At 45.3% G+C, this 5,117-nt stretch overlaps 1 non-coding gene across 1 annotated transcript; it reads right to left on the bottom strand.

Moving 5' to 3' along the window:
- Nucleotides 1-1,673: 1,673 nt before the first annotated feature.
- On the bottom strand, nucleotides 1,674-1,780 carry LOC111759627 (U6 spliceosomal RNA). The gene has a single exon (XR_002793549.1). It is a non-coding gene; the product is annotated as a U6 spliceosomal RNA (small nuclear RNA).
- Between the last annotated feature and the right edge of the window lie 3,337 nt (nucleotides 1,781-5,117).

Genomic DNA, 5,117 nt, shown 5'->3' with positions numbered 1-5,117 from the left:
GGATTATAGGGTTTTTTGGGAGAAGGACAGCAGAGGTAAAGTGCCATTCTCATCTCATCATGTGAAGGGTACATATTACCAAGGTGACTTATCACTGTTGATGTCGACCTTGGTCACCTGACTGAGGTAGTGTTTGTTAAGAAAGTGGCTTTAAAAAGAAGAAAATGCATTGGATAATAACTCCTCAATGTCCAAATTTGACAGTTAATAATGGCCAACAGCTGTGTGGCACTACCTACAGGCCAGGTGATAGTCTAAGGGCTTTGCTTATGTTAATCATTTCATCCTCACAACAGATCCCAAGGGGTGGATGCTATTATTACCCTCATTTTACAGAAGAGAGAACTGAGGCTCATGAGATTGCCGGTCCAAGGTCACTCCTCTCACCAAGAGACGAGGTTGACATCCCCTCCCCTTGTAACAGGGTGGGCTTTTGAGATTGTATCAACTAACAGAGTATGCCAGAAGTGATGACATGAAGCTTTCGAGGCTAAGTCATAAAAGGTGATTGCTTGTGGGAACAGCTGGTTCACCTAAGAGTTGGGGTCGAATCCAAGCCACCTGGCTCCACTGGCTGAGTGCCTAATCTCAATAAGATGCTGTATTTGAAGATGTCACAATTTAGTATGTGACCAAATAGCTCTCAAGTGAATAGGCAAATAATGAATGTAGGAGTTTAGAAGAGCTGCAGAGGAAGAATGTGGGCTGGATGTTGAAGGCTGCTTTAGCCTTAACTAAGCAAAGAGGAGAGGGCAGACATTTCCTTCTATTCAATCAGCCTCTGAGCCCTGATCTAGACAGAGCAGGACAAAACAGTTTGACACAGCAGTTTGCAAAATGCCCAAGCCCTCACCCTCGTAGAACTTAACTTCTAGTGTGAGGAAACAAACAATATACACATAAACTACTGCCGGTTATGTAGGTTAGGTTGAAACCTTGTTTGTATCATAGTTTAAATTTGTATTAGAAATTAGTTGTTGGGGCAGCTTTAAAATATGCCCACAAATTCTTTGGCACACTCCATCCCCTCCCCTTGTAATAGGGTGGGCTTTGGAGATTGTATAATCTCAACTAACAAAGTATGGTAGAAGTGACGCTATGTGGCTTCCCAGGCTAAGTCATAAAAGGTGATTGCTCGTGGGAACATGGTTGCTGGAACCCTTAGCTGTCATGCTTTGACATCCACCATGCTTTGAGGAACCCCAAAGCAGCCCACGTAGAGAGAGGAGATAACCAGTCATCCTTAGCAGCTTTGGGCCACCAGTTCCACTCCAGTCGCTCCTGACAGCAGCATGTGAGAAATCTCAAGGCAAAACTGCCCAGTCAAGCCTCTTCCAAATTCTTGACCCACAGAAACAGGTAGAGGTAATGATTTTTAGCTACTAAGTTTTGGGGTGTTTTGTTATGCAGCAATGGTAACACAGATGTTTACTTAAAAATAACTTGAAGATGAAAGGAAAGATAACCCTGGTAGAATACGACTAGAGATGGTACTTAAAGGAGATGACCCTGGAAAGGCATCCGTGGGTTTCCGGCTGGGTGGGGACGGACCAGGGTACAGCAGGGGAGGTGGTGAAGAGCAGAACAAAAAAAAATTTTTTTTTGAATACCCAGTTTAATTTAAAACAGGCACAAGTGCAAACAATTCACGAAAGTTTCTAGGAAAGACATGTAAAAATATGGAACGCTTCACGAATTTGCATGTCATCCTTCGCAGGGGCCATGCTTAATCTTCTCTGTATCGTTCCAATTTTAGTATATGTGCTGTCCAAGCGAGCACCAGAACAAAATTTTCGAGACAAATTTAGAAGATTAAGTCAGCAGACCTGGGGACTGCCTGCACGTGAGGATGAGGGAGAGGAGATGTCTAGGTGGACTCCCAGGTCTCTGACTTTGGGAGCCACTGTGTGGTGGTGTCATTTACCAAGGAAGGGAACGCGGGCAGGGCTAGGTTCAGAGGGCGAAGGGTGTTACAGACTCCAACGCCAAGACCACACCTTCCAGTGGGCATTCCGCTTAAAGAACGCTCGTCTCTCCAAAACGTCTTAGAATATCCGACCGCTCTCCTTTCACGAAAGGAACACAGTACCCCGTTTCTTCCTCAACCTTAATGCAAGTCGCACCTCGACCACCAGAGGGCGCCATCGTCCAGGAAGTGCGGATGCACTTAACCACCTGGACCTGTTTCGTTCCTCTCGGGGATAAAAAGCAAAAAGGAGGAAAAGGTTTTGGCTTAATCATCTTGCCTCAGAAACATTCTCACAGCACCAGAATAAAACCTGCTAGCTATGTCATGTGTGAAAATATGGCTTGGTACTAGCTTATTGTATCCCTCCGCGGTAATCAGAAAAATCTTCCTCACTATCAAGTTCCGTGTGCGCCCGAGCCCCCCTCACAAAGGCCGTGGGAGCCGTTTCCTCATTTACTTCCCGTTGCCCGCCTCGAGCCAAAATTAGCCCAGTTCGGTTCTGCTCCTCTTTCTCTTCTGCCTTATTTTCCCCCACCCCTCTTATCTTCTACCCTCTCTGTTCTCGCCTCTCCTCATTTCTGGGCTTCCAGCGGTGGGACCTTGCTCCTTCGGCTGCCGGGCTGGGAGTCCAAGGAAATAATTCCCTCCCGTAATGATTCCAGCCTCAGCTGCTCCTCCCACCCCACCCCTACCTTACTCTACCCCACAATCCCCAAGGGGATTTAGGAGCCCCCTGGTATCAGCCGCTTTCTTTCCTTTGTGTCGACTCCAGGCCCTCCTCAGGCCTGCAACTCCCTTCCAATCCTGCTCCGCTGGCAGGCGCTTTACAGCCAATTTCCAACCGCGTCCCCTCGAAGGTGATGGTTCCCAGAGCCCCTTGGGGCCCAGCAGGAGAGCAGACCAAACCTTCCCACTGTTTTCATTAATGCCCCAACTGGAAGAGATTATTTGGCAATAAAATCCTTCTGTTCCTAAAGGTACCAGTGCTCTCGGGACTGTGGTTCTCTCTGGTCTGGTAGAAATTATCTCCCAGACTTGTGGGCGCATAGAATTCATCTCAGCTGGCTCAGATCTCTGTGCCCCACCTGGTTTGCCGAGGTCCCCTGGTCAGAACTAATTTCTGTCTCTGGGTTTTCTCACTGCTCAGTGTCTCAATTAAAGCAGTTATTCTGTTTTATTTTTTCCTTCTCCTAGCTTGAAACTCCTTAGAGTAGGATCCACTTTTTATGCATCCCAGGATATTCTCTAGAGCTGGGGTACCCAACAACTTCACTCTTCACACACACACACCCCAACTTGGCCTTGAGGAGGACTGTAATGAGGTTTTTTTATAAAGATTTATTTATTTATTTCCCCCCCCTTCCTCTCCTTGCCCTTCTCCCACCCTGCTGTTTTTGCTGTTCTTCTCATTCTCTCTCCTCTAGGATTCACTGGGATGCGATCCTGGAGACCTCTGATGGGGAGAGAGGTTCCCTGTCAATTGCACCACCTCAGTTCCTGGTCTCTGCTGCCCTTCACCTTGACTCTCCCCTTCGTCTCTCTTTTGATGCATCATCATCTTGGTGTGTGACTCACTTGCACGGGTACTGGCTCATCACGCGGGCACTTGCACGGGCACTGGCTCGCCGCAAGGGCATGCCTTATCTTCTTCTTTTTCACCAGGAGGGCCCAGGGAAAGAACCTGGGTCCTCCCATATGGTTGGCGGAAGCTCTATCGCTTGAGCCACATCCGCTTCCCTATAATGAGGTTTTTGTATTTGTTTAACTAGTTCATGGTACTTTGGGGAAAGCATAGAAATGTAGAGAAGTTTTCCTCAAATTAAACTTAAGCAAATATATTCTAATATTTTAATTTATCTCCTTTTGTTTTGATTGTTGGTATTTAAAATTTTGTTTCTTTGTGAAGAAGAAAATATTTTTAGGTCTTTATATGGTGTTTTAGTTCGCCAAAGGGTTGCCAATGCAAAGTACCAGAACTGGGGTAAAAACTCACAGTTCCAAGGTTGTGAAAATCCAATCCAAGGCACCCTAAGAAGTGCTTTCTTACCAAAGTCAGCTCTGTTGATCCTGGCATTGTTGCCTTATGGCGAAGCAAGATGGCCACCAGTCTCTGAGAATGTCTGACTTTCCCTCCAGAATCTACCATCTGTTGGAGCTCAGCTTTGAGCAACAAGTAGGACTTGTCTCTTTCCAGGCCTCCATATCAGTCTTGGTGGTTCTGCTCTCTCCCCAAGTTCAGGTCTGAGCTATCAGACATATTGCAGAACTGGTCTCCTCCAGAGCTGCTCCATGAGCCCAGCCTCTTGAGGCTTCACGCTTAAGCAGTCCTCTGTCACAGGCAGCATCCAACACAGCAGTTCATTTTTTCCTACTTTGTTGATATGAGTCTGTTTATATCAGACCCAACACCGGGGCGTGGACTCAACCTGAGTCACAGGTTACTGACTTACTTCAATCTAAAGCTCTAAAGCAAAAGACAAACAAAACAAACAAAAAATACAAAAGCTGTAAAGCAATCTTATCAAGTAATCTAATCAAAGGCCCTGAAACCGAATTTAATGTTATCAAAGGGTATCACTCCCAGAGGAATAGATTAGTTTATAAACATAATCTTTCTTTTTTGGGGATTCATAAAATAATCTCAACTGCCACACTTGGCAATATAAAAAGTAGACCATTTTATGTTGGTCATTCAAACATTTGTTTTGTTTTAAGAATTTTCACTGGTCCACAAGGCTGAGAATCATTGCCCACTATGCCCAGCATGATCCCCAAAGCAGAGCAGATATAAGAAAACACTGGTCACCCTATGACCCAGCAATTCCACTCCTACGTAGACCCGAGAGAATTGAAAACAGACTTCCGCACAAAATCTTGTCCTCAAAGGTTCACAGCAGCATCATTCATTAGAGCTGAATGGTGGAAACAACCCAAATGTCCATCAACAAATGAATGGATTAACAAAATGTGGTCTACCCATCAATGAAATATTATTCAGTCATAAAAAGGAACAAAATCCTGATCCATGCTACAACATGGATGAACTTTGAAAACATTATGCCAAGTGAAAGAAGCCAGACAGGAGAGGCCATGTATTATGTAATTCCATTTATATGAAATGCCCAGAGTAGGTAAATCTACAGAGACA

This window comes from Dasypus novemcinctus, chromosome 24 (assembly GCF_030445035.2).
Source record: "Dasypus novemcinctus isolate mDasNov1 chromosome 24, mDasNov1.1.hap2, whole genome shotgun sequence".
Taxonomy (NCBI): domain Eukaryota; kingdom Metazoa; phylum Chordata; class Mammalia; order Cingulata; family Dasypodidae; genus Dasypus; species Dasypus novemcinctus.
This window is presented reverse-complemented; position numbering and strand designations above follow the sequence as displayed.